Source organism: Dermacentor andersoni, chromosome 1 (genome assembly GCF_023375885.2).
Source record: "Dermacentor andersoni chromosome 1, qqDerAnde1_hic_scaffold, whole genome shotgun sequence".
In the NCBI taxonomy this organism is placed as follows: Eukaryota; Metazoa; Arthropoda; class Arachnida; order Ixodida; family Ixodidae; genus Dermacentor; species Dermacentor andersoni.
In genome coordinates this window covers 140,034,076-140,045,126 of record NC_092814.1, presented here as the reverse complement: position 1 = coordinate 140,045,126, position 11,051 = coordinate 140,034,076, and positions in this window count along the sequence as shown.

Genomic DNA, 11,051 nt, shown 5'->3' with positions numbered 1-11,051 from the left:
ACAGCACAGTACATATAGACAAGAACGGCACGGCGAGCGGCGCTGCTGTGCCGGCGTTGACAGCGTCGCAGGCGGGGCAAAATTCAACTCGCGACTGGTACGCCTCTCCCACCTCTCGTTCGCACTGCCTTAATTGCCTCTTGCACTGTGCGTGTTTGGGTACGTTTCGTACCGCGCGCGGTGTGTTCCTACGTGTGTGTGCGTGGACGTTTTATTCGAAGGAAGATGTACAGTCTGTTTCACACTTAGGGGAAAACTCGGAGCGCATTGCATCGCGACGCGGCGAGCGCTTGAGTCAGGTGGCGGCAGCAGCTCGCGCAGGTGCAGATGCTCGAGGGCATGGTTTTGAACGGCGTCGTCTGCTACGGCGGCGCGCGCGGGCCGCATTGCCAGGAAACGTGCTACTGTCAGGGGCAGTGCGCCGATCTCATCGTTACTGTGTGAAATGAGCCGGTATTCTTTACTAAGCGTTGTGCGACGTCCACTGATACGCCTCGAAGGTAAGTTCATCGCTGAAAGGTGCAGGGCAGTCATAGACAACGTACTGATTCCATACGTTCTCTACGGCCCGTTCTTGGAAGACGTCTATATATTCTAACACGATAGGCCGCCGATCCACACTGCTCGTGTTATGCAAGAACTGCTGGAAGAGCGCGCCGTCACTCTCTTATTGGAGTGGCCGCCTCAATCCCCGGGCGCCAACATCATTTAATATATCTGGGGCTCGTTGAAAGTATCGCTGGCGCACCATCCCCTCTATCAGTCGCCCGAGGATTGGCTTCGGTCCACCATCGTCAGCGACTGAGACGTGCTGCGAATGAACACATCGCTGATCAAGTCACTCTACACTTCACTGCCTTCCAGGATGAGCGCTGTCATCGCTGCCGCTGGGGACATGACGAGATACTTACTGAAGTTCGGAGCGTGATGTGTCCAATTCCCAGCCAGCGGGCAGGGTCTGTCTGGTGTAGTGAATGATTGTCGAGAAAACTCACTTCCAGCTCATTGTCTTAACCTAACTCATCCCTTTATTCGTATCCGTTTATGTCATCGTGTTCGACCCCCGTAGTTATCATTGTTGAGTGCTTTGTTTTTCTTTCGAGTCAAATAAAGACTGGGCAGGTTGCGCGCACACCTTCGTGCGTCTTGTCGTTGCTTATTACGGTAGCTCACACAGTGAAGAAATATACGTGCACGCCCTCAGTACCCCGGCCTTTCGAAAGAACAAACGAAGCAGGCTGTCAAAAGAAGTTTGTGTAACTCCATTATCGCCAATGAAGGCTCAGAGTTTGGCGTCGCACAACGTTTAGTAAAGAATATCAGCTCAGTTCCCGCAGTAACGAAGAAATCGGTGCACTTCCCCTGACAGTAGCACACTTCCCGACAATGCGGCCAGCGCACGTCGCCGTACCAGACGATGCAGATCACGACTCCGCCCCTCGAGCGTCTGAGCCTGCTCGAGCTGCTGCCGCCGCACGATTCCATTCCTTGCCGCATCGCGATGCAATACGTTCCGAGTTTTGCACTAAGTGTGAAACAGACTGTACAGTGCTCACGGATTGAAATAGGACACGGAGCATTTAGTACAACCCTACATATGTGCAAAGTACGCGAGAGCACAATGTCATATCGCTAGGAATTTGCTCACCAAAGGTGACGAGGGCTCCGATGTAAGTGTACGCGCCAGAATTACGTCGATGTGACACGAACTGCAGCCGGTTGAAGCGAAAGTATGCGCATTACTTAGCCCTAAATTGACGCGTTTCATTCCGTGAGCACTGTACACGCTTCTATTTGCCTTTAAGAAGATCGGTACGCTTGACGATTATTTTTATCGCTGCAATGCCGCAAAAGGGTAGCTTCTGCTTAGCCATGTAAGTGACACTGCGCAGGTAATTGGAAAGGACATCGTATGTGCCGCCGGAAAAATCGTCGGCACATGCGATGCCTGTTAGCTAAAATAATTTTTGCAGTTTCCTGCAAAATGTTTGCTACAAATTCGTGTTGTCCCTGATGGCGACAACGGACTTCCATTGACACTGTGCGGAAATAAACAAAATATGTCGCCGCATAGCACAAGTACGACATCCACACACAACTTTAACTAGTACGTCCCCTACAATATAGAATGGATGCAGCAATGTAAATGCCTTGGCCATTTTTTAATAGTGCTCAACAGACGGAAGTTCAAAGTATAAGTAATCATTTATACTTCAGTAATGCCGGCGCGACCAAGACGCGGGTGTATATCGTCCAGTAATCGATCGATCGGTGCAGTGGTGATGCAGGAATGAACTCCGGTCATGTTCAATGCAGCGCGCACATATTCGATTTCTCGGCACGCGTGAACTTCGGCTACTCCTACCGCATACATCAGACATCGTTTCCATTCTTGGGCAGCGCACACACAAACGAAACACGAGAAAGAAGACGGGACAAGCGCTGGTCGAAAAACTGAAAGCTTTTATATGAATAAAAGGATTATATACCGAGTAATTATGAAATTCGTGTGGGTTACATATAAAAACCGTCATACACTCTCGAGTGATCAATGAACGAGCTCGCTTCGTTTGGCAGCTGTTTACTTCGCTCGGCGCACTGCAGTAATACATGTCTGTAGTCTGCTTTTTTCGTACCATTTTCTTGTAAATCGGCAGAATTTGACTGGTGGCATCAACCCTTTTGTGTTTACATTGCTGTCGTGACAGTTAACAACACCATACTAATTTCCGGTCATCCGAAGAGGGGCCGTCGCAAACAAGAGACGTTTCGCGCGCAGCTCGATCTGAAGGCGGGCGCGACCGTGAAGGGAAGCGTCGGCGGAAACCTACACCCATTGGAGGTGAAATCGTTCCGCCAGGGGAGAAAGGAGCGCTGGCGTCTAGGATGAAACTTGGCGTGCGGACGTCTATACGTTTACGAATAGACACGAGGAGCTAAAGACGAAGGTAGAATGTTTACAGAACGCGATGAAGAGCTATGTACACAACATCGATGCTAAAAACAAAAATATAATGACTCCCTTGTCGTCAGGCTCGTTTCTTTTTGTTTGTTTTTTTCACAGCAGTGACTAATGCTTTTCATGCATGACAGCGCTCTTAGGCTATACGCATGTCCATTGATTGCCGATAAAATTTTTTTTATCTTCAGTACGGCTTACCGATCTTATTCGTTTATCCGTAAAACAAAATTTCTGACAATATTGCTCACAAAATTATAGTTTGTGTTGAGTCATCTGATACATCATCATGATAATCGCGTCATCCATGAAGTCACGCATCATCCCATGACTCGTATAAGGACCTAAACATTGACTTAATACAGCTGCAGAAATTTTTGAGTGTGGCGCGCCTGGAATAGAGCCTATATAAAGGGAAATCTTGTGCCGGTGATAGCCACGGATGAAATTTTGTAAGAATATTAAGCTTAGTAAAAATATATTTCTGACGTTTTACACAACGAAACAGGCTGGTGTGGTAGTTCTTACAGCATGTGAATAGTATTTGAGACAGCTAATAGAGCCCGAAGAACTAGAAACAGATTCATATTTATACTTTTTGTGCGCAAACAAACAGGGACGAAGAATAGGGGCAACACAAGGACGAGCGCTCGTCCTTGTGTTGCCCCTATTCTTCGTCCCTGTTTGTTTGCGCACAAAAAGTATAAATATGAATATGTTCCAACTAGGCCGACTCGCAGTTATGCTAGAAACAGAGTTCAACAAAAGAGTTCAACAAAACACTCAAACAAAACGCGCTGTGTCCTGTGTGCCTTCTCTCGTGTCGTGCATTTCTTTGCGCTAAAAGGTATTAGGTTTTAGGCAACATCCAACTATAGGTATTTGTATTGCTTTCCTTGGCATGGCAAAAAGGACCGGACACTGGGTGCAGTACAGAAGCCTGCCGTAATATTCTCAATCCATTAGTGGCAGCGAAGGTGGATGGGGGAAATGGCGCACATCATTCTGTGTTGCTTTTTCTGGGCTATACTGAAGTGTCAGTTGTTGATGTCATTCAAGAAATGTTTGCGCGTCCTGTCTTGCGGAGATAAGTGCTTTAATCGAAGCAACATTGGGCAGCTTGGCCACAAATTCTGTTCGTCGGCTGGCTTCGCTTGCTCACGCCACTACGGTTGGCTTCACCGGCGTTCAGCGTATGTTTTTCCTTTGCCCCGTAAGTCGCAAAGTCAACAAATAAGCGTTCGCGCGGTCGCCGCAGTCTCCTAAAATCACGATAACAATATTTTTTCTTCAGTAAAGCTTACCTTTTCTTTTTGTCCGACCACGCAGCAGAAACATTGACGTTTTGCGCAATGACTTACAGCTACATAGAAGTAGATGTGGCGACACCTTGAAGGCGCCGGGTGCATTCGGGTTCGAAAATGGACTGGTGCAGAAGCAGCGCTACACACAAAAAGAGCACGACGAGTGTTGTGCTCCGTGTATGGCAAATACTCGCTCATGAGCAAATACCCCTTTAGTAATCTCGCACACTTTACGGTTGTACCGACACGTTTCTTTTCTTTTTCTAGAAAGCTACAGCAACGAAGCAATCCGCCGCTAATTTCCGTTATGCGACTTGCATTGTGAGGATTAGTAGTGACATTTCAGTTGCACCGCTGCATATTAGCCACTGGTAAACTGCGGCTCCATTCTTGTACGTACAGCAGTATTCGGGGAACTGTGAAACGAACGTCGTCGTTTTGCAGGACCCATAAAAGACTGGATATGCTTATTAATAATGACAAAGGAAATACGAGGGCAGTGTTGCTTTTCTGAGTGAAGCGTGACATTGAACGGGATGTGGCCCCACAGATTCTACGTTATCCTGAGTGTGGGAGCAATGAAAAAATTAAATTTTATCGCAGATAGCATGCACTCCCCCCAAGGGAAAATGTTTGTGTCGACTTCACAGCGTGCTCCCTCCCCTCCCTGCCCATTGCAGCGCATCTTTCCAAGTTCAGAGGTCAAGATGCAATAAAATTGAGCTTTGTCTCAACTTTCTTACTCTGAAAATATTTTTCGTCCGCTTTCTCACGCAAGTGTCACCGAAAAAATGAAAGGAAATAAATGTGGAGCACATGACTGCAACTCGGAACAGGGACGTCTTTAGCACATGCTTTAGAAAATTATACGCTGTGCTCGAACTTTCTTTCGTTGTTAACTGTTGTTGCGTTCCTGCTGGCAGGCCTCTGACGAGCCGCTAATATGCTTATTGGGCCTTTGCGAAAATCAGACAGCCCCCCCCCGTGCTACGAGCGAAACAAACAAACACAATCTTTCTTCATTACGCCATTGGCATAGCACTAACTGTTGCGACGATTAGAACTACATAGATGGGCGGGAATAGAAAATAAAAAAGCGCTTGCTATGCTTGTGGTAAAACACTCTCGATGAATTAATTAAAACTGTGTGTTAACGATGCAGGACATGCGACGAAACTGAGATTGATAACGCTTCACGAGTGCAGACGCAGTTGTGCGATCCACCGACTGCGGTGTGCACGTCGTAAATTGGCATTGTAGTTGGATATGTGCATAGCTACGGCTAATTAATATTTATTTAATCGCTGGATGACCAAAGGTGACACCAGTGAATAGTAGAAAACGCTGAGAAACACTAGAGGTGTATGCTTCCTGCAAGTGAACTTGTGTGGAGCCCTTCCTTTTAAGCTAGGAACGTACGCTACTGAAATCAAGGTAATTGAACACTGTGACCTGCTCTTCATTCAGTTTTTTGTTCTAGGATCGATAAACAAAGCGATCGATAAAAAAAGAGCTTTTCAGGAAAAAACAAATTACAAATTATTCTAATACGGCTAATCACTTTTAGTTTGCTGTAATAATTATGCCAGATTCCGGTACCAGATCAATCTTCAGGATCGACGCATCACCGGTGTCACTGGTACTACCGGTACCGATATTACCGGGGGCACCGTACCGCCGGTACCAGGGCCGGTATATTGTAGCGATGCCATTTCCCGGTGTTAATGGCATTCGGCGCTTTCCTCGTTCGAAATTGGTAAAGCGACGCGAAAAGCGCGAAAAGGCATTAGCATCGACAAACGTATCGCTACAAAATACCGACTCAGATCTATCTTCGGGATATGCGTATTGGTAGCCATATCACCAGTATTGATAGCGCCGGCAGCACCGTTCGACAGGTACCAAATGGAACTTCGGGATAGGAGTACCGGTACCGATAGCACCAGTACCAGATCTATTTTCAGGATCGGCGCACCAAGTGCCAATACGACCGCTACCAATATGTCATCGATACCATTGGTACGACCATCGGTACCGATACCATCAGCAGCGGACAGCCAGCGCGCTGCTGCAGCAAGAAGCCCGGAGCCGCAGCGCGTTGCCTGGCCGCTGCTGGTTGACGTCAGCAGAACGCCACTTAAGGACGCACATTTGCGCTCGCTGCAGCCTCCCAGTTTCAGTTTCGCGCGCTGTGAAAGCCGAAATTCTTTGTGCCGCAGTTCTGCAATTAATCGCGTTTTGCAAGATCCAAAAGTTCATATGGCTTGTACGGATAGCTCGCTTCAATTTCCGAAATATCATAAGCCTTCTGAAACTAAAAGGTTAAAAGTTAATGTGTTTTTGTTAATTAACAACTCATCACCCCGTATCACCCGTCAACCCGTGGTCACTAGCACTGACGGCATGCTACACACGAGGCTTGGAAAGTCGATTTTCTGTATTTTGTAATAGTTTTTAGCAAAAACGTATTATTGCTAGTCACTCGCTTGCTTTATGAACCGTCACAAGACGTTGAACATTGAACATTTTGTGCTGTCACTATATAGGCGTGGTCAGCCATGCTTCGGCGCATTCAAAAGACAATGAAAACACCGAACGAGCGTTAAGCGGTCACGTTTTCATGGAAGTAATCAAACCAACTAAAAAAATCTGCGATACCACGAACAGGAGAAACCACCGATGGCTTTTGTCTAACAAAAGTACCTAAAACTTAAACGTTGCAAAAAAATTATGTCGTCGAAGAAATCAAAGCTCATGAACGCAATCTACAAAACGTGTCTCCAAAAGTACTCCTGCCAGATATAACACGACTTGTTATGAACTCCCGCAAAACATAACGTATCCACTTGCGCAACTTGCGCGTGACCTTTCAAACTGTATGCAACCCTGACCCTCTTTGCCTAACAGTTCTACACGTGTCGTCACCTAAACGTTCCACTTCAAACGGGATCTAGACTGAATCGAAAATGCTAACAACCTAACAATAAAAAGCTTGTGGTATTCCTTACGCTTGTCAAATGTTCAGTGCGTCACTGATCTTCTATAAAATGGATACAAAAGAACAAAACAGTTCGCAATGCTTATTCCTGATTTCTCTTTCGGGCCATAAACAAATCCTTTCCGACGAGCTCGAGAGGGTCGTGCACTCCGGTTTCTCACAAAGTGCGGTCGCGAATATAGCAAAAGTCGCTAATTTGCCTGACGCACCTCGTAGCTGCAACTTTAGAACAAAAGCCTCCGCGCACTAGGAGAGGCGTACATTCACAGATCCGCGCGCGCACTGTTCCCTTAGGTGTCAGGCAATTGCCGTTCTTTGGCCCCCCGAGTGACCGGCTCTTGTAGCAGTGTACAGGACGCTTCCCTTCGTCCCTTCGCTTAAAATGAGACGCCCGCAGTGCGGTTAGGCGATGCTTGAATCTTCGCTTGAATCTTCGCGAAACTCTCCTTTTTGCAACGTGCGTCACGCCGACCCTGATCTCTGCAAACGCCTAAGCTTGCGATTTTCCCTACTTCGCTTTTTCGCAGTTTTTCGCTGGATCATGACCTTCGCGCCTTTGCCTCTGCCGGCTTGGCGCTTCGCACGTTTGATTTTAGACGCCTCGACCGCGTCCGCCTTTTTCCTCCTGTGCCTACACCTTCTCTTCACCATCTGTTCTAATCGATCTGTTCTAACCTATCCGAACAACCGTAGGTGACATTTTCCAGCAGGTCGGCCGAACTTGCCGCCTCCGTACAAGCTTGGCCTAACGGGCCCTCCGTTTCTTGTGCGGGAAAACCGCCGCTCTCTACTGCCTTCTCCACGCTTCCGGCTTCTAACACGTTTGACTCTTCACTGCGCGCAGCTGCTTCGGGAATCGTTCCATGGTCCTCTGACCGCTGCTTAATAAGGGACACGCCTATCAGTCTCTGAGTCTCCTCCGGTGTTTTTGCCCTGAAAGCTCCCATATTGGCGAAGGGCTCTCGTTCCGTCAGCGTTTGCTCCGACCTATTCGTAGAGCAATGGCTGACTTGTTCTGCTTGAGGTGCGTCACCCTCTTTCTCCCGATGCGTCCCTAGGGAACTTGAAGTCTCCAATTCAACATTCCTACGGAAAGACTTGTTACCCTTTTGCCTTCCAGCACCATATCGCGCTTTGTCGCTTCTCTCTGATCGTCGCGGCGTACTGCGGAAGCTTCTTCGCGTTCAGCAATCCTCGGCGAGTTCTGCCGCTCTCTCTTTTCGGCTTTCCAAGTCGGCGTGAAAAGTTAGACCAAAGTGTGTGAAAAAAGCCTCCTTAGCCCTAGCATAGCCTCGAGTTTTCTCCTCGGACAAGCAGTTCATGAACCACCTAGCGATATTTAACGGGATTAGCGCTGGTAATCTATCGGTCCACAAGTCCCGGGTGACAGCCTCTTTCTGACATACACTTTCATAACCGGCGAGGAAATTCCCTACATCCTCGTTTGCCTTGAAAGTCTGGAAATAGGCGTCGAGCTCTCTGCCATCTAATTATCGGACTTTTGTGCTCAAGCTATCCTAAGAGCGTGCCATTGCGCTGGCCACTGCTCGCGCCTTTCGTACTCCACTGCTTCTAGTTTGCGCCTTTCTTCCTCTTCACGTTTGCGGATTTCTGCTTCATGCTCGCGCCTCTCTCGCCTTTCTACTGCTTCGTGCTCGCGCCTCTCGCACTCCTCTGCCTTTTTTTTAATAATGGTTTCCCCAGCCTGGTCAGCTTCCTAGACCATCACTTATTCTGCCTTCATGACATCGAGAACTGCTGCTTTCGTTTTAGCGGAGCCAATTGAATTGCCCAATTCCTCGCAGATTAGAAGGAGGTCCCGCACTTCGAATTTGTCTGAATTGAAAATTCAGCTTTCCTTAAAACTGAAATTCCCTATTCAAAGAAGGTGAATTTCGAAAACAGTACCCACCAGAAAACACCCATACTCTCTTAGGAACTGTTTTCTTGTACTACTACAAGTTCCGGCGGCATAAAGAGCAAATATGAGGCACTGGCTAGCCCGTCCTTATCGCTACCATCAAGAGACTAGAATTTCTCAGCGCTCCTTTCTTGGAAAATAATTTTTCTGGCCTCACCGGCCTCCTCCCAACTCCTTTCCTCATTCTGCAAAATCTCTAATTGCTGCCTTTTGCCTTTGGCTTGGCCAACCAAACTGCTCATGACTTTCGAGGAGTTCTTGGATTTGTAACTTCTCCATGCTCATAGTGCACCTTGTGTTTCTTCACCGCTAGCAATTTAGCCCGCGAGGCACTCCATTCTTGTTCTACGAAACAAAATCAACAATAACAACGAACATCATTACTGACTACCTGCGCCAACGAGTCTGGCGAAAAGAGAAGCAAGGACGTAGCATTCACCACACCGATGTAGCTAACGCCAGCCGGTCCCACCGCTGCCACCATTGTTGTGAAGTCAACACGTTCTAAGTTCCGTGAGGTCAATCCCACCGCTGTCACCACTGTTGTGAAAGCCGGCACGTCCCAAGTTCGGTGAAGTTAATCTCACCGCTGCCTACCACTGTTGTGAAATCGGGGCCCGTGCGGCAAACGAAGTTTTCATGGATGGTGCTATGCCAGAGGCCGGGAGAAAGAAAGGTTCCGAGCTAAGTTGAAGAGGAAGCAAAATATTATTACATTCAAAAAAGTACATGGTTCAGTTTTACAACACAGCAATAATTATCGGAGCACACTATGGTAGCGTCTTTGCATGTCCCAGGGTCTCCCTTTTTCACAGCCCTCCGGATCCAATTTTCATGCCCTTTGCTTCACTCTTTCCGTCGTTGAGGGAATTCACTGGCCAATCACAAACGCCGAATCGTTCAGCACCTCTATCGCCCCTCATTCGTCTCCAACGTGGTGTTCATATCCTCAACGTGCTGCTCGTGGTGCTCCTGTCTTCAACGTGCTGATCGTAGTGCTCCTGTCATCAACGTGCTGCTCGGGTTTCAAACGTGCTGCACCTGTCTCCAACGATAGGAGGCATCCCCGGAAGTACGCTTTTCCCCGGAAGTTTTGGACGATGACCCTGTCATCAATGACTGGCACCTTCGTGATGGTCAGGAGAGGAGACGTTGCTGTCTTCAAGCGAGCTGCATTGAAGTGAAGTGAATGATGAGCCGGGAACATCAGCGGTGACAACTGCATGTCGCTTGTGGGGCATTCCCCGCTCTGAAGGACCGCTAGGCACAACTCCGCTTAGTTCGCGTTGAAGCGAGAGGCCGCACAAAGGCCAATTCGCTCGCTGCTCCTGCCGCGATTCCTCGCGCCAGCGTTTTCACAGCGAGCGTCCGCGGTCATCGAGTGAGCTGTCTTCATGTTTGCTTGTGCGCATGGGACAGCATGATTGCTAATTGCGTTACTAAGCGAATGTTTACAAGTTCATACCGCAGCTAAATCTACTATCCCTACTTCGGATAACTGTCTAATAATTTGCTATCGTAATCGATGCTTCGGCTTTCGGACGAAACTCCGACTCTTCTTTTTTTGTGTCCACTGCAGGATGAAGGCCTCACCCAGCGATCTCCAATTACCCCTGCCTTGCGCTAGATAATACCAACTTGCGCCTGCAAATTTCCTCATTTCATCACCTGACCTAACTTTATGCGGGCCTCGACTGCGCTTTCCTTCCCTTGGCACCGGTGATCTACCCTACGCATAAATTGCCTGCGCAGTTTCATTTTTTTCTTTTTGCCAACTAGAATATCGGCTATCCCCGTGTGCTCTGTGATCCACAACGCTATCTTCCAGTTTCTTAACGTTAGCCTACCATTTTTCATTCCATCGCGGTA